The following is a 19,510-nucleotide window of genomic DNA, read 5'->3' on the forward strand; positions in this document are numbered from 1 at the left end:
ATAAAGAAACATATATATTATTTGATATCTCACAATATATCCAAGAAGTTCAATAAAAATGTCCAAGGAAGCCTCTGAATTCACTTGATTGTGCAAACCATTGACTTGGCCTAGTAAGTTGCTTCCATTGTTTTAGTCTCTTAGATATTTGTACAGCATATAGAATAAGCATGCCTCTTTAGTTTTTGTTGAATAAATTATTAACTTGGCCCCACAGATACAATAGACAAACAGATTTCACATTTTTTAAATCAAAATTTTCTAGAAATCTGGATTTGACAGCAGTTTAATTGCCAAACAGATAGATCTACTATATACAAGACATTTTTATGACAAACTCTGTACTCTCCAATAGCATCATGTTTCTTAAGCTCTTTGCTCTCAAAGCACTTAAGAGTTCTTTCACATACATTTTTTGTAAGCATAAGGAAAGGCTGGCTGGTTAACTGTTAAATCCAGAATTTTTTTCTGGAATATTACTTATTTTAAAATATATATGCAATTTTATAAGTTTTTTTTAAAAAACCACACAATTATTTTATACATACATAAGATTCTTTATTATTCAAATGTATAAATAGTTTTGGATATTGTGAATATATTTAATTTTATGTATTTGTTCATTGAACATAATAATTGATGAAGTTTCAAACTCTGCTCATGTAATACAATTGCTCCTGAATAAAAACTGTGCTATTATATTTTTATACTATTAATCACATCTCATAATCCTAATAAGAGTTCAAAGAACATTAATATCTCATAAAAATTCAAGTTCAGTAACTAAACCAAAACACAACTTTAACTTACAAAGCTCATTCACTGTAAATTTAACCTGGATTCAAATATAACAAGGAAAACTAAGAAATATGATTTGGGGAATGGGGGCAATTTTAGCAAGAAAGTGCTGGAGTTAACAAGGATATTTTTAACAAGATAATTAAAAAAACAATGCTAGAAGAATAGATGGAATGGGTTTGAAGTCAGAATTTATTTCATGGCAATGTAAACTATTTCAAGAACTAACAGTAAATGATATTCACAGAGAGTGGAAATCCCACTACTACAAGCCTCAGGCTTTACTAGTTCTGGGCTGGCAAAGAATCTGCATTAAGAAATACTCCTAGAGCTCCAGAACAAGCACAAAAGGTAAGAATTTTACCTTCATGTCTTGCTCATGGATTTCCAGGAAGCATCTGTCTGGCCACTGTTGGAAACATGATGCTGGACTAAATGGACCCTGATCCAGCCAAGCTCTTATGTTCTTATTCTGGAAATTTAACACATACATATTTTGGAAATAGGAGAGCAAATCATTTTCAGAAATGGTCCACGTTCATACACCTCAACACACTGAAGGCCAGAACAACAGTGAAACCCATTTAGACAAGAACTGCCATACGCTTATCCCCAGTTCTAGCAGATGAGTTTACCTAGGTACATTTATTACCTCATAACTGAATTCCTGAATGAAATATAACCATAAGCATAACAACATGGTTAAATTTTCTTATCCCCTCACATATATTTTTCAATGAAACCTACTCATACATTTTCATTGGGAATGACATTTTCATTGATGCTTATTCTGAAAGCAGAGGCTCATACATTTTTTATTGCTGCACACAGATAAAATTAATTTTTCCGAGATTTTACACTCATACACAGATTATTTATCAACTGACTATGATGTGTTTTAAACTTTGGGATATCAAGATCAATCAATCACAGAAAAAAACCTGCTTAAATTCGTATAGATCAGACATGTCAAACTGCCGGCCCATGGGCCGGATGCATCACACCAAAACCACACCCACCCCATTGCCGGTAATGGGGGGAAAGTCCCGATATGTCGTGCGTGACATCGCGAGTTTGACATGCCTGATATAGATGGAACAGAATTGAGCTAATATACTACTTCTGGAAGCAGATTTGTGATTTTACCTACAACCATCAAGGCAAACTCCTTATATATTCTTTGGTGATCCCTAAGGCTGTAATGCAGGGGTGTCAAACTCGATTTCATTGAGGGCTGCATCAGCATTGTGGCCCTCACAGAGCTGGGTGGATGTGGCTGACTAGGTGGCCACGGCCAGGTGGGTGTGGCCAGCTTAATGTCACTCACATTGGGGAGCACCCGTGGGGGCCCAAACAGGGCTCTGGCAGAGGGCAGACACCGGGGCATGCGCTGGGGCCTGGTACACTGCAGGAGCCTTGCCATTCCTCTTGGGCAGGGCTCTCCAAATGGCAGCATGGGCTGCCTGGGGCCCTGGGTGGGAGAGGATGGGTACCTGGCCAGCCCTTGAGCTCCCAGGGCACTGGGACGTGACCTGGCCTGATACTGCTTCCCAGGGGTACCTGGCCACACATGGGGCAGCTCTGGGGCTGTGCAGCAGAGAGGGGAGTCCTGGCTATCTCTTGGGAAAGGGGGTGCTCCTTGCCCTTTCCATTTTCCAGGGCCAACAGGGATGTGGCGGTGGGTGGGAGGCTCGTCCCATGTGTGCAGCGGAACTGGAGGACAAAGTTGGATGGCAGGGGCTGTGGCATGGCGGTTATGTCTGTCTTTGCTTGGCTGCCTGGCACATCTAGCGGGCCAGATGCGTGCATTCTGCCCCGCGCCTCTGCCACTCTTTGAACCACCGGTGGGCAGAACGGCTGGGCAGTGTGAGAAGGTGGCTGCCTGGCAGGCTGGACTGCATGCCTAACCCTGCGCCTCTGCCTTTGCCTGGTGGCCGCATAGCTTTAACCCACCTGCACTGCACGGGGTGCAAAATCCCAGAGTGCACCAGTTGATGGGTGGTTGAGGAGCTGTCAGGCTGCATCTGCTGCCAGGCATCAACGGCCTTACGCTTGCCACCTCCTGTGCACGTGCCTGAGGGGACACCTGGCCAGGCTTGCGTGGGCTGGTGTGGTGGGGGCCAGTCCCTTGCTCTCTCTGGGGCAGTCCCACGGGCCAGAACTGGGCCTGTGGGCCTTGTGTTTGACATGTCTGCTGTAATGCCTTGAAGCATGTATAGTTCTTGTTTAATAACATGAGAAGTGGCACTTTCCCCCCCCCCTACAATGAGAGCCGCAGGGGACATAGTGGTGATGACATCAGGTAAAATGAGGTAGAAAACTTTGGGCTATTTATTCTTTATTTTGCTTTTTTAATATTTTTTTTTGAAAAACAAAATATTTTTTTTATTTTTTTTTAATTTTTTATTCCATTTATATCCCGCCCTTCTCCGAAGACTCAGGGCGGCTTACAAGCTTAGCAGTAAAATAGTGAGTTAAGCCTACTGAATTTTAATAAGTTTATTGTACAATATTACTTCTATTAAAATTATGCCACTACATTCTGATATCTTTCTGCCAGATTTCAAAACAAGAAACTGGAGGGACTTCAAAACAAATAAAAAAATCCAGCTCCCTCAGAGCCACTTGAAAATTTATGCAGTCCAGATTCGCTTAACAACCATGTTAACAACTTAACAGCAGTGATTCACTTAAAAGGTGTAGCAGAAAGGTTGTAAAATGGGGCAAATCTCACTTAACAACTGTCCTGCTTAGCGATGAAAATGTTGGGGTCCATTGTGGTTGTCAGTTGAGCACTAGCTGTACTACATTCTATCTTGCCTTCCAACAGCATACACTAATGAGGATGAACCGATGGAACTCTTTTTTTCTGACCCTCAGGTCTCTGAGGCCTTTAACAATCATGCAAGCCTGGGTTTTCCAAGGCTCCAGAGGCCTCATGAGAGCAGGGCTGTGAAGCGAACTTCCATAGGAGGCCCACCCTGGACAGCAGGCCAGAGAGACGTCTTCTCTTTGTCTCCCCCCCCCCTCTGTGTGTGTGTGTCTGTGTGTGAGATATGTCAACAGAATCAGGCCTTTTCTGAATGTTTAACACACCATCATTGGCATACACAAACATCTTATTACACCTTATTACATTATTCTAACACACTATTTATATAAAAAATAAAGGCAGGATAAATAAATAAATATTAATAACAACCAAACTTTACTTAAAAATTGGTTTTGTCTGAAATGCAAAATTTGAAATGAACAAAAATCGTATCTACTTGATCAAAAAGATCTCAACTGAATCTCTTACCTAATTCTGACGTGAAGTATACCATATTCTGCCCTTCTCAAACTGAATTAAAAATAATTATATCTTAATTAACTTTTCTGAATTTTACAACACATACCCTTTTTCAAAAGGTAACAAAGTATTCATATGTATCATGCAAAACATCTCATCCATCTTTGCATAAATCTTGTGAGTACATTCTATTAGCTGATTTCGACAACTGGCATGAAAATATAAAAATCCTAGATGACTAAAATTGCCTTCTTTCTTAATTCTTCACGTTAACACTTTGCTAGCGTCTCCTACTCAAATACAGGCATTAATATTCACACATTAGTATTCATTTGTCTTTCTTTTTGGTCATTATTACAAACAGATTAAAAGAGAAAAATTATTCGGGATAGAATAGCTAATATAATAATTTTGTTTTTCCCCTTTTCATAAATATAAAAATATTCTCTCTTTTAATGGCTCCAACCTTTTGGGCACCAGGGACCGGTTCTGTGGAGAAAGGTTTTTCCGCAGACTGAAGGGAGTATGATTTTGCGTGCTACCTGCATGCTGTGTATGGGGCTTCACTTGTTTGCGTGGCCCAGCTGTTGGCATATCACGGACCAGTGCTAGTCTATGGACCGGGGCTAGGGGAATCCTGCCCTATCCCATTTATAAAGTTCTAGTTCCAAACAATTTATTAAGGATATTAGGCTAAGAAACCTGAGCTATAAGATAGGACTTCTGCAGCCCAGAACTGGTAATCTTTATCAAAAGTAGCTGTCATTTTAATATTACTTCTTCAGTGCAACATTTACATATAGCAACCCCAGATTTATCAAGCCTTAGTTAGTTCAGATGCAGTCTTTTTGCCATTTTATGCATATGTAATATACCATTTTACTGATGTATAATTCATTGACATTGAAGTCTAATAAAACTCCAATCCCTTTCTCATATTAGTCTGTTAAATCAAGAAGATTTTGCACTTCCTTTTTACAGGTATTCCTTGCTTAACAGCCATTTGTCCAGTGACCAAAATTACAATGGCGCTGAATGAAGGGACTTGCCAGTATTGGCAGTTCAGGGCATTGCAGGGCTTCCATGGTCACATGAAAAAATCTGGGTCCACTTGCATTTATGACTGCTTTTTGGCATCCTGGCTATCTGCTGCTGCCCATCGGGCTACCCACCACAAATAATTAAGAGCTTTCTTAACAAAATTTCAAACTGAAGTTATCACAAGTGGTAATACTTAAGTTTTATTTAGGAATACCCAGTTTGGTCTCACATCATACTACATGTTGTTTCATCTCATATGAGAATGAAGGTTTCTCGTAATTACTATCCTTATTTTGCTCCTTAGAAAATTTGGCAAAAGTAGACTTGCTTGACTCACTCTACCATATCTGCTTTAGCACAGAAAGCTTATGTATTTAATAATTTAATTTAATTTAATAATTTGATTTCTATACCGCCCTTCTCCCGAAGGACTCAGGGCGGTGAACAGGGCAATACACAATAAAAATATTATACAAAAATTAAAAAGCTATTAAACATTATGCCCTTAAAATTAATACATATTACAATTAAAACTATTTATAAAAACCCAACCCCATCCCGTCAGACCAGGCCAGCTTGTTCGAAAAAGAAAGTTTTGAGATCGCGCCGGAAGGAGCGAAGGTCGGGGGCCGTCCGGAGCTCAACCGGTAAGCTGTTCCAAAGGTCTGGCGCGCCCACAGAGAACGCTCTCCCCCTGGGGGTCACCAATCGGCATTCTTTGATCGGCGGCACCATGAGGAGGCCCTCTCTGTGGGAGCGCACTGGACGGAGGGAAGTTGACGCCGGCCGCAGGTGTTGCCGTAGGTAATCCGGACCCATGCCATGAAGGGCTTTGTAAGTCATCACTAACACCTTGAACCTCACCCGGAGAGCAACCGGTAGCCAATGCAGCTCGCGGAGCAAAGGTGTAACATGGGAGTATCGGGAAACTCCCAAGACAACTCGCGCGGCTGCATTCTGTACCAGCTGGAGTCTCCGGGTGGACCTCAAGGGCAGCCCCATGTAGAGAGCATTACAGTAGTCTAGACGAGAGGTCACGAGCGCATGAGTGACTGTGCGCAAGGCATCCCGGTCTAGATAGGGCCGCAACTGGCGCACCAGGCGAACCTGGGCAAAGGCCAGAAATTCTGACATGAGAAATCAAAGTTCAAATATTTCAAGCATAACTCAGGCCTATTAGATATAATATCGAAAGAATAAGTTTCACTATGTGGAACTCAAAACTTGCAAGGGAAAAATTTAAGATGTAAATTTACTCTCAAATTTTTTTTTATCGCTGGGGAGAAATTAATTTCGTTCCTATTTTCTTATAAGCATGCACTTTACTCAAAAACTTGTGATTTAGAAATGCTAGTTTTATGGAAATGTTGCTTGTAATTACCTAACTGCTTCAAGTTCCATACAGTTTTGTCTGTCTTGTGCTCAGATTTAGTTAAAGTAGACAATTGAGGGGACGAAACATGTTAGAAAAATCTCTAAACTAATATAAACAGGAAGGGTTCTTGTTCACTTGCATGTAAGATATACAACATTCAATGGCTGTGTTCAAAAAAGGTTTGTTCATTTAATTCATTTTTCACTTTGCATAAACTCAGCCATTTTTTAAAAAAAAAATTAAACTATGATTAAAACATGACTTCATACAATGTTAATTCAGGCTGTTCCAAATAAATTATAAAAGACTTTTCACAAGCTGCATTAATACAAATGAACCACCACACTCCAAAGAGTTGAAGCACTCAAATCTTTTTGCTAGGTTTGTATGGTTGCTTTTAATATTATTCTGATAGTATCTAAGTGTATGCAGAGAAAACGCTTTCACTAAGATTAATGACACATGCATAGACAACCATGGAAAGCTCTGAAGCATCCTTATGAGCCTTCCAAATGATATGGTTGCCTTGAGTCTGGGAGGTACTTCACTCACACTAATATGCTTTGCACGCTACGGTATGTAGTGCAAGCATTTCTTTTGAATATACCGGTAATGGACTGCATTCCAGCCTAGAAAACCTTATGTATTAGATTTTTCGACATCTTGCCAAACAGCCTCTTTCAAGCATGTAACAACAATTTTTCGTAATAAGCCTCACTTCGCTCAGCTGAATTAAATTCAGCATAGCACATTGTTCATACTCTCAAAGTGCTTAAGTATTGCATTGCTTCATTGTTACAGGTTTACAGTAGATTATTTGGAGAGCTCAAAACATTTTTTGCTCCATATGCCAGCTTCCTTTGAAAAAGTAGTGCTGAAAAAAGAAAAATGAAAAGGTCCAAGGTTCAAATGAAACTGGAATGCATACATCACCACACATGTATTTGATATTATCTTAAAACAATGCTTTATTACTTTTATATCTAAGTTTACATCAGCATGTTAAAGATTTCTAATGAAGATACAGGGCATATTATATAATACTACAACCATTTTGCAGAAGCCAAAAAGCTCTCTATGAGCTTAATCTTAAACTGGAAAAAAAAAGATTAAAATAATGGAAAACTATAGTTCAAAGGAAAATATTTGTTGGTGTGTCTAAGCCATTTTATAATTAGGACATTTAAAATCAGACGTTTTAAACTTTCCAGCATGCATATTCTTACACAAAAACATGATAGCTAGAAGAAATTGAAAGGAATATATTTTTATCGTGGGATGGTTAGCTATGGTGGTGCTGCCGAGTTTGTTTTTCAAGGGTACACTCAAGCACAGAAATTGTTTCCTGGATGCATGAAGAATTTGAAGAATCTGGCTGCATGTCTTTAATTTTTGCAAATGTATAGAATGCTGACCCAAATTTTACACTATTGATTCAAATCATTTTTATTCATAAAGCAGATGTCAGAGCTTTTCAATTTGTGGAAAGATGAGTCTGAATCCAAGTCTACAGTACACTTCTGACTAATATATATATATATATCACCCCTGTGCATGATATGTATCCTTCTCAATCTCAGGTTCTCTATCGGAAGCCTGAGAGTTTGAAGGTTCTGTATGGTGTCCTAACTGTCCTTAACCCAGCACTCAACTGGACAGAGAGATCTGATGTTGTTCCTTGGATCTATTATAGCCACTCTCCCAGCTTAGGAGTCGCAGCCCTTTTAATATAGTAGAAAGATGCCAGGTCAAATTAGTTAGGTAAACAGAGCTGAAGTTCATAAACTGTCGGCCTGTTTCATAAGGGGTGTGTGTGTGTGGGGGGGAAACTATTATTCTTGAAATATATTTATCAGTATTTAATATGGAGGATAATCTATGTGTACATTTTATGCATTTTTTTTTGTCTTAGAATAACAGAGTTGGAAGGGATCTGGAGGTCTTCTAGTCCAACCCCCTGCTCAAGCAGGAGACCCTATACCATTTCAGATAAATGGCTGAACAAGTCTCTTCTTAAAAGCCTCCAGTGATGGAGCACCCACAACTTCTGAAGGCAAGTCATTCCACTGATTAATTGTTCTCACTGTCAGGAAATACCTCCTTAGTTCTAGGTTGGTTCTCTCCTAGATAAGTTTCCATCCGTTGTTTCTTGCCTTGCCTTTTGGTGCTTTGGAAAATAGGCTGGCCCTCTCTTCTTTATGGCAGCCCCTCAAATATTGGAACATTGCTTGATGTCTTGTTTACCTTTGCTTTGTTCTTGTATTTTCCCCCTATTTTTTGGAGTTCATATTTTAACTTTGTGCATAAAATTAAAAATTTATTGGGGGGAAAAGGGGGGGAGTTACAGCCCTGAGTTCTTCTACCACTACTGGGACCACTTTGGCCGTTATGCCGGAAATATATAATCATAAAAAGCTTGTGCAACTCTTCAAAACTATGGCCAAAACTATTTAACATTTTTGTGTTCTTATGCAAGAGCTTGATGTGAAGTCACCCAAAAGTCATACAAATGGGTGCTCATGAGATATCATGAGAGGCTCTAATGCTTTCCTAGAAAGGTATTGCACAGACTCATTTCTGCAGCATTTCTCAGCATCTTAAATTTGAAAGTAAGTACAGGTTTGTGTTTCTGCGTGTGTATCATACTATCCTTTATTCTTGGTTAGAAGTTGGAATTTTCAACCTACCTTAACTGACATAAATCTGTAATATTTAAATCAACTTGAGCAAATTTGAACTCTCCCAATATTACCCAGTGCAGCATCCCTCATGTTAATATTGGTTAAGCTCAGTCTCTAGAGGGCACCAGGTTAGGGAAGACCATATAAACAACAAAGATTTCCCTCAGGCTACCAGCAGAGAGGCATTAGCTACAATTAAGAGATTGCTTCTTGCTCTGTCAATACATTAAGTTATTTTTCAAAAATCTGTTCCCGAGGTCAGTCTTTCCTTATCACGAATCAAACGGCGTGGAGAGGAAGAAAGGTGCCTGTAAGTTAAATATTTACAAACTTTGCAAACAAAATGACAAAATGAATTTTTGTTGTTGAGAAGCCACAGACTTTTAAAATGAATATTTAACCTTTTGTTTTCATACCACTGACTTGCTTGTAACTATACCTTTCAAACACATGCTTCCCATTTCAATGGTTTACAAACCTTTCTTGTCAAATCCAAGTGCAAATCTATTCAAATCCAAGATAACTGCTTTATTATTTTAAAGCTCGGTCTCCCTGCTCATACCACCTGAAATTCAAATATACCTTTCTTCAAATTTTAAATCCTTTAGATGTATTTTCTTAGTTTAAGCAATAATTCATTTCTTCTTACCCGATTTTGAGAAATAATTTATCTATTAGATTTGCATTTATTTCAAGAAACTCAACGCAAGAGTAAATTATTCTTCCTTACCATACCATATCATAACCACCCTGCTAATGCACCAACTTTGCTCTTCACGCAATGCCTGTGCGTAATCTCAATATTTTTGCATGTGGATATCAGCTTCCCCTGGTCCTGGCATACTGGTGATGTCCCTGCAGAGATGTCTTCATAAACTCAGGTCACTACTACGGGGTTCTAGTTTACATGGAAGCTTCCTTGAACAGGTAGTTCTGAACTTACAACAGTTCACTTAGTGGCCGTTCCAAGTTACAAGGTACTGACAAAAAGTGAATTATAACCGTTTTTTACACTTACGACCAGTCAACAACTCCATGGCCATGTGAGCAAAATTCAGACACTTGGCAACTGGCTCCTATTTATGACAGTTGCAGTGTCCTAGGATCACGTGATCACCTTTTACAAACTTCTGACAAGCAAAGTCAACGAGGAAGCTACATTCACTTAACAACCGTGTTACTTACTTAAAATCTCCAGTGGTTCACTTAAATAACTGTAGCAAGAAAGGTCTTACAATGGGACAAAATTCACTTAACAACTATCTCATTTAGCAACAAAAATTTGGGGCTCTATCGTGGTCAAAAGTCGAGGATTACCAGTATGTGAAGGATCTTCTCTGCAGACAGTTATCACTGGATAAGATGCTGTTTGCTGACAACACAGCAAAGTTTGGAACTGTTAAACTGCTTTTTACATGTTGGATTCTGCATGCAAATACCTGAATAGGAATAATGTGACTGCCAAAACCCACCCTTTATTATGGAACATAGATCTGATCTTGCTTTTCCTCAGTACTAGTCTTTCTGAGCAATACAACACATCTATCTATCTATTGCTGTTATAATCATCACTGGATGTGTATCATATTTTCTAGAGAATGTTGAGAACTGTGATCTAGTCCTATACCTTGATATGGAAAAACCGTACGAAACAAACAAATCATTTGGAGAGGAAGTAATAATAATAATCTTGATGTATTATTTACTATCATAAAATACATTTCATAAAATATATTTTTTGGCTTAAGGGAGTTCGCCATGTAAGCTGTACATTTTTTAAATTAAATTTAGTATTCTAAGATGTTAAATAACCGCAACAATAATACTGTTTCACCTATCACACTATAAGTCATCATATGCTTAACTTAGTTCATTGAATAAGCCATAATGTCTGACTTCATATATATATTATTAAACCACGAACTATGCCAATTTATAGAATATGACATTATTTATCCATGTAATAAGAACATTGCTTGGGATTGATTTTCGCGGTCACATTTTATTTCTGCCCCTCAGCACATTTAAGTTATTTATCAGTTTGAACTAGGCAATTCATATGGTGGGATAAATCTATTTTGCAGTTTTCTACATATCTCTTCTTTGGTCTCTTTACTCAATTACTCTACCTTAACTCCAAGGCTATAAATATTAATACTATTTGGGGCTGTATTTTTTGAGGGGAGGGGAAAGGCTTTTTTTCATGGGATTTAAATGTCTATGACCCATCAACACATAAGGTGTTGTTTTTTTTGCCTTATTGTGTACATGTTATATCCTAAGGAAGGAATGACAACTGTTATACAGGATAATAGAATGACATTAACTTATTGCCCTAAGCCAGGTTGGTTTAACCTTGCTTTGCAGAGTAAGCCTTTGGTTGGACTCACATAGTATGTTAGTTCTTAAATCATAGCATACAAATTACTGTGTTTATATATTATGCTAACCAAAAACCAAACAAACCACACTATGACTTAGCATGGTATGTAAACCCAGTCACTAGCTCACTTTTCTACTGAATCTCTAGGGAATCAGCAAAAGCTACATATATGACATTTACTAACATTTTATCTGCATTCACAGTCTTACAAATAGCTTAAAATGTATGATGAATATTATGTTGTCTTAACCTCTTCAAAAATGTGTTTTACACACCAGCCAATTTGCTTGTGTGTAAAGTAATAAAAAAGAAAATCAAAACTGCAGATACTGTTACATGTATAGTCAGGTCTGATCTCTGTCACAGATATGCAAATCCATGGCTAATGAGAGAAACTTGTATTCCAAAAATATGTAAGAAAACAAATTGGCATTTTATGATGGAATGTAGCACAAAAGATAACAGAGCTCTTAATAATTACTTATTTCATAGCTCCTGCCATTGTATATTCATGAGAAATTGGATTTATTTACTCTGTAACTGATACACGACTGCCAAGATTCAAATCATGGGTTAAGCCCACCTGGTGAGCAAAAGAGCTACTGATGTGCTTGCTATTTTGATTATAGAAAGCTGGGCTGGCATTGACACGGGTTTTATGCACAACTATGTCCCATGTAATAATACTCTTTTCTGTAAGCAGCTGATAATATTGGAAACATATAAAGTATTCTTCCTTCAAAATTTGGCCACACATTTGTTTTCAAGAGAAGTTAACCTCAGTTTATAGTGCACTTCTAAAGGCACTTTGTTTCAACATTAGGTTACACATGAATATCAGAACTGAGTTACGGTAAGAAATGCATCAAATTTTGGTAAATTGCAGTTTTAGACAGGGTCTCAGCTAGCCAAATTTCTTTAGTCTATCGCTGCTTCTATGGGAAAAAAAATAATTCAGATTTTTTTGTAAAAAGAAAGGTCTAAAGGGCAGCAATTCTTCTTGGTTCAATAAGGCTTTTATATTATATTGCAACTTCAACCCTTTATGGCCGCTTGTATCCTTTCAAGAAGTTAAATCTCTTATTGTTAAAGAACAATCAACCAAGTTCTGAATGAGGTAGGGTTTTGCCCCTGAATTTTTTTAAGAGTCGTGCAGACTGTTAAGCCCCACCATTGGCAGATTTGCTTACTCCCATAAACAACTCAGACTTCATACTCCCCAAAATTAAAATCTTACTACTACGGTTCTTATATTTGAAAACAGCAGCCAACATAATATCCAAGTACAGATCTATTAGACTGATTTATACTACAGCTAAAGTTGATGCTAGATTTATCTTTCACAAACTGGAATATCTGACAGATGTAAACATACTGGTGGAAGAGGTGACTGATTTTAGGAAGGATGCTCAACAATTGATAATTCTTTATTCTGCATTATCTGAGAACCAAAAAAATCATGGCTAGATGATTGCTGCATTTATTGACTTAACTGCAGTTTTGATTCCATAAGCAGAGATAAAATATGGAATAAACTAGCAAAAGCAAACACAGTCTGAAATTACATTTTCTGCTTAAAACTTTATATGTGTTTGGATATACTGAGTAAACTAGTTATAGATCTAAAACAACTTTTATTGCTTTACGCTTTTATTTTTTTAAAAGTCCAAATACATTCTTTTGTATGCCTATGACATGGCCCGACCCTTTCATATAAATGGATCTGACAAAGTCATTTAGGAAAGTTCATCATTATTGTAAAGAAAATGAATAAATTGCTTACTTGTAACTACGGTTCTCTGTGTCATCTGTACCATTCATAGAAAAACATTCTGCACTTCTACAATCACCACTGAATTTACTCATAACTGAATTCTAAGGAAATGCCTCTTCTCTGCAGTTCTTTGAGCCATCATAGATGACAAAGAACTCAAGAAAAAACAACTAAGGAGAAATATGTATATGTTGATAGTTAAGTTATAGATGAACCCTCAAAAAGCGACAGTTAACCAGTTTCTTCTGGTTTGTTTCCAAACAAATGGGTGAATAAATACTATAGCTATACTTAGAGGAGTTAAATCAGAAACACCTGCTTTGTGTTTATAGAATGATGCTGTCTGGCCTAAGAATACTAGGTTCCCCTATCACTGGGAGAAGAGAAGGAAAATACCAATGAAAAATACAACCTGATCATTGTCTCTGTCTAAAGAATGATCCAAGCTTTACACACGTCTCATACAGGCGAAGACCAAGTCAAGACTGGGTATTCTAGCCCGAGGGAAGAGGCATGGCAAAGAGTTGATTGACTTGGTCTCTGGGCAGGAAGACAAGATTAACCCCATTCTATTGTGGATTCTCCATCGGTCATGCTGGAGAACAATATCCTAAGGCCGTGGTGGCAAACCTTTGGCACGCACGCCACAGGTGGCATGCAGAGCCTTCTCTGTGGGCACGCGCACCATCGCCTCAGTCCTAGGCCTTCAGGTGGGTTTTATAAAACTTTTTCACTTTTGGCCTGCACCGCCGTGTGGAAAAAAAAAGTTCAATCAATTTTAACTTCTCGTGGGGGAAAAAAAAACTTGCAAAGTTGGAATTGATTGATTGAACTTTTTAGTCCCTCCCAGTCTGCCGTTACCACTGCAGCTATGCCCACCCAATGGGCCACGCCCACCCGGCACCCGACGATATGTAAGTGGGTTTTGGGTTGCAGTTTGGGCACTCGGTCTCTAAAATGTTTGCCATCACTGTCCTAAGGAATCATGGGAAACAGCCTATTGTAGAAAATGGCTATTCAGAGAAAGTAATGGAGAAGTTATCTCTGAAAAAAAAGTGAGGAGACAGTGGGAAGCAAATCCTTAAGCATGCACAGTGGAACAGAGAAACCCATTTCCCCCCTTAGGGGAAATGATCAGAGTGATTTCTGTGCAAGCATGTAAGGCAGAAAGATCAGAAAAATGGAACTAGTTATTGATAATGCCATGCTTTGGAAAGAAGAGTAGGCTACATAAATGGCATGTTTTAAACAAACAGAACCACTGATGACAAGGGAATCAGCACAGAGTATTTGTTAAGAGGCTAGACTAGGAGCAATGAAACTCAAGTTTCTAAGTCCTCCCTTAGGCATGGAAATCAGCTGGGTGATCTTGGACCAGTTGCTCCCTCATATCCCTAATTAGCACCTGATTCTGTGACAAAACAGCTGGAAAACAGGCTCCTTGTTGCATCATGCATTCACGATCTTGCTGTGTGAAGTAGGCAAGCACAGGGCAAAGCAAGCAGACTCTGCTCATACAGGTAGGTGAGTCAGTAGGCAGATCCAAGAAGAAAAGCAGAATTTAGTGAGGACTTGGTTGAAAATACTGGACAATTCAACACAGCTTGGTGCCATAAAAGCCTTCCTTTTTATTTCTTGGCTGTATTAAAGACATGTGTGCGTTTAGTTATTACTGTGTACCATAATTCTGTAGGAAGAGGGGTAAAACTACAAGGGAAGAAAAGAATGCAAGTCTGCTGCTGAATTATAGCCTCAGAGGGTTTATTATTAAATTTAAACTGAATAAGGAATACAATACATTGAATGTTTTAAAAATCAGTTAATGTGAGCCAACAATTGAAAATATAATCACTGAAATGTAGGGATAGGTATTAAAATCTAAAACCTTGACATGTTTTACTTGTACAGTACACAGATCTTCAAAGTAAAATATTTCTGTATATAGTTGCACCAAACATTTATTATGCAACATAAATGGAAACAAAGAGCATTTCAGACATATCCCAGTTTTGTCCTATGCTGCAACATTGTTTCTTATTTCTCACATCGAAAGTAAGAATGTTATGGTAACAGGAATGCTGAAATGATTTTAAAAAAACATTTAGTGATTTTTACCAACTATTAATCTAGTATAAAAAAGGAAACTTTTCTCCAGACTTCAGAATCCAAGGAGTTGTTTTCACTGCTGAATTTTTCTTCACCAAGACCCACAACTAAAATAGAGTTTATCACCTACCAAATAGTAATTTACAGTAGTATTTAACTATTCATGTGAGGAGAAAATGAATGTCCATCTGCATCCACTTAAATGTTTGAAAACCCAAGACAGAGTAACATTCTCCTTGCTGTTTAGAAGAATTTGTTTAAGAAATGTTTAAATAAATTGTAAACCATGTTACAATAAGGAAAATAGACTCCTGACCTTTTCAAAAAACGTATCTAAAGAGTATTTGTAAAATCATAGGGTTAAACTAACCTTCTTCGCTGGAATCACTCTCTGAAGCTTCTTCTGGACACATCTTGTATATCTAAGTTCTATGTGTCACAAAATATCTATAAATATTTCCTGTTGTTTATCTGAGGAAACACTAGTTGTTGTTTTTTTTATGGAAGACTGTAAATAAAAAAGCACTTCGAATTAAAAATATATATTTTCATTCAATTGGATGAAATCCACCAATAATGAAAATGATGAAAAGCAATATCCATCACTTTGTACCATAAAAAAGTAATAAGGATAAAGCAAATATAATCGAGAAAATCATCAGAAAGACTGCATTGTTTAATGAATAGTATTACTATTTCTCTTTCTATCCCTGATAACTTTAAATGGGGGCTTATAAACTTGCAAGGTGTAAAGTAGTATGCAAATGAAGAGAGTTACTGCATTATGAGCAGATGAAATATCTCTTATGTCACACAATCTAGTTACCCTTCAGACCAAGTTACCTTACTTTAAACCAAACAATATGATTATACATTTATCAGGAAAAGAGTTAACAGCAGCAGAACCTTTAAAAGTTTAGGATTTCTACACCTGACTTTGCTAGCTCACTGTCATAAAGGTTGGCCTAGAAGAGCCAGTTAAAGCATCAGGCTAGAAACCAGACGATTGTGAGTTATGAATGCCTTTTGGTGACTTTGAACCAGTCGTTCTTTCTCAGTCCTACTCATCTCACGGGGTAGTTATTGTGGGGAAAATAGGAGGAGGAAAGAGTATTGGGTATGTTCACCTCCTTAAATTATTTAAAAATAATAAAGGTGGGATTAAAAATATCTTTAAAAATAAATAGTTCAATGCAGGTCAACAAACTACTCAGGTGGCTGTCTTTCAAAAGCATTACCTGATGTGTTTAAAAGCATATTAGAAAGTAAACAAGAGTCGACAAGAGAACATCCAGCACTCATGCCTAAAATTTGGAATGCAGATAGTATCCAAAGAGAGGTGGAAAATGTGATAGGAACGTTTTGGAAAATATGAAAATAAATATCAGATAATAGCTAGATTTAGTAAGCATATTAGAATCTCAACGAGTATATCCTTTGTTAAAGAACGAACATCTACAGATGAGACCACAGATAAATTTAGAAATGTAACAAAAATGTACCAATAAGCAATAGTCTTTAGTGGCAGACACTCTGCACTGAATATATTTTAACTCCTTCTCTCCAGCATCTAACTGTAGAAGTGTAGGCTGCCATTGTCTGAACCAAGAGATTATGGAGTTAAAAGAGGGAAAGTAAGTACGCATCTTCAGTCATTTGAGAAAAGGAAATACAGGTAGTCCTCAAATTACAATCATTCGATTAGTGATTACAACGGCACTAAAAAATGACTTATGACTGTTTTCACACTTACGACCATTGCAGCTTCCCCATAGTCATGTAATCAACATTTGGATGCTTGGAAACTGATGCATATTTATGATGGTTGCAGTGTCCTGGGGGTGTGTGTGTGTCATGTGATCATCTTTTGTGACTTCCTGGCAAGCAGAGTCAACGGAGAAGCTAGATTCACTTAACAGTGTTACTAACATAACAATTGCAGTGATTCACTTAACAAATGTGGCAAGAGGTCATAAAATGGGGCAAAATTCACTTAACAACTGTCTCACTTAGCAAAAGAACCTTTGCACTCAATTGTGGTCATAAACTGAGGACTACCTGTATATGGGTGTGAGTATAATTATGTCTTTAGAAAGGAAAACGTTTGGTGGAATAACTGGCTACTGGAAAGGTAATCAATTATCATTATAACAATAATTTCAGGCAAAAATTAGGTGGAGAATGAATTAGGGCATGATGTTTCTCTTCGTTTGGGTGAAATCATTTCAAAATATATTGGTAAAACTTGATCTGCTTTCTATGTTGTGAATGTTGTGCAGAACCAAAAAGCTTAGTTCAAATGAGTATTACATGATTCATCTCTGGCATGCTTGCTTTATTGATTCATTAGGTTTGTATCCCATGCTTCTTTTAAAAGCTCAAAACAATTTATATGGGGATCTCCCTTTATTTTATTCCCACAAAAGCAACCTGTGAGGTAGATTGGGCAGAGAAAGTATGAATAGCTTGAAATAATCCAGTAAATCCAACAAGTATGGCTAGGATAGAAGTAAACCTGGGTTTCTCTAATCCTAATCTAGTAACCTAGCCGCTATAAATACAATGTATATGCTAAATTTCCATCTACTAAATAAATCACTTTATGTCACATTATGAATTAAGACTTGGATATAATAGGTTCACGCAATTCTTTGAGAGATATGTATCTTAGGATATGTATTGCTGGGACATAGGTTTGCTGCTTTAGTGGCTGAAATATGCTAGTTCCTCTAACAAAACTGGTAAAAAAAAGTAACCCTCATCATGCTGTTTTCAAAATCCATTCCAGCTAGTTGTGGGAACTCTCCAAAACAGATTTGGGGATCGGAAGAAAGAGTTCTGAGTGTATTTTCATTCATTTGGGGTTATATTTCATCCAATGCCACATTTAACAGAGGCATAGTTAGCAATCCAAGATGTTATTCAGTACTTCCTGTTCATTCACAGAAGCAATAATAATGAGGTTAGAGGCAGGAGACAGAAAGAGGTGGAGAATAATCAACAAAGGCAGCAAAATAGCTGTGTGCTGAAGATAAGGTAGGGAACAAGTGACAAAAGGAACAGGGGAAAAATTGCAAATGAAAACATGTAATTAAACAGAAAAGCAGTGATTTATTTGCATCATGGGACCAATACATGAGAGCAGATCCCAACTGTGCCTTGTTTTATCACCTTCCTTGTCTACCTGCAAGTAGATGGGAAAAGAGAGAAAAGAAAAAACTGATTTAAGGTGAACTCTGATTTCCCCACAAAGATCTCTAAAAACCTGTTTATTTCTACCAAGTTTGAAAGGGAAAATAATACTTCAATATTCTGACATATAGTGTGATACAAAACCGTACCTGGTTGAATTCACCTTCCTAAATTTATAACTTCTGTACTTCAAATATTTTAAAAAATGCAGAGGCAACTTCTAAAAGAATTGACCAATGTAATGAATACTTTAAAGAAAGCAATCAATTATATGGAAGTGTTAAAATACATCTACATTTTCAAAAATATATTTAAATGTTAATGTAAGTGAAGTGTTTTTAAAACAGAAAAATATCCAAACTTGCCATAAGAAAATCAAGTAATACTGCAAAAAAAGATGATTTAATTCACAAACTAATGTAAGTATTTTTGGGGGGAAAAATAGTGTTTTTAAGCAACTTAAATAAAATGATTTTTTTAGCAAATAATAGGTTATTTAAAAGGGTAAGCACAAAAAGGTTGTAGTTAATTTATATTTAACATGGGGAGAGAGTGGAATGTAAGGGAAAGAGGAGTAATATACACGGAGCACAATAAATTAGTATATTAAATGTATGAATCTGCATTTCTCCTGTACACGCGCTTTTTCCTTTCAAATTTTGCTCACAGGATAAATCTCCTGATTCTCAGATGTGTTATTCCTGATACATAATCTACCCTCCCTCTCCTTGTGTGTTTGAAATACCACATCTACGTTACTTAATTGGCTCCACACTAGGGACCATCACAGTTGCTGAGTTACATTCCTTATGCGGCTCTCGTTAAAAGGACATTAATGACTGCAATCAGTCCAATTCTACTTCTTTGC

The 19,510-nt window shown here is 37.4% G+C and overlaps 1 protein-coding gene across 1 annotated transcript in view; it reads right to left on the minus strand.

The window, feature by feature from the left end:
* Positions 1–19,510, minus strand: part of MLLT3 (MLLT3 super elongation complex subunit) — a 115,058-nt gene that overhangs the window by 53,258 nt on the left and 42,290 nt on the right. The gene's annotated exons all lie outside the window — the stretch shown is intronic.

This window comes from Vipera berus (assembly GCF_964194415.1).
Source record: "Vipera berus genome assembly, chromosome: 2".
In the NCBI taxonomy this organism is placed as follows: domain Eukaryota; kingdom Metazoa; phylum Chordata; class Lepidosauria; order Squamata; family Viperidae; genus Vipera; species Vipera berus.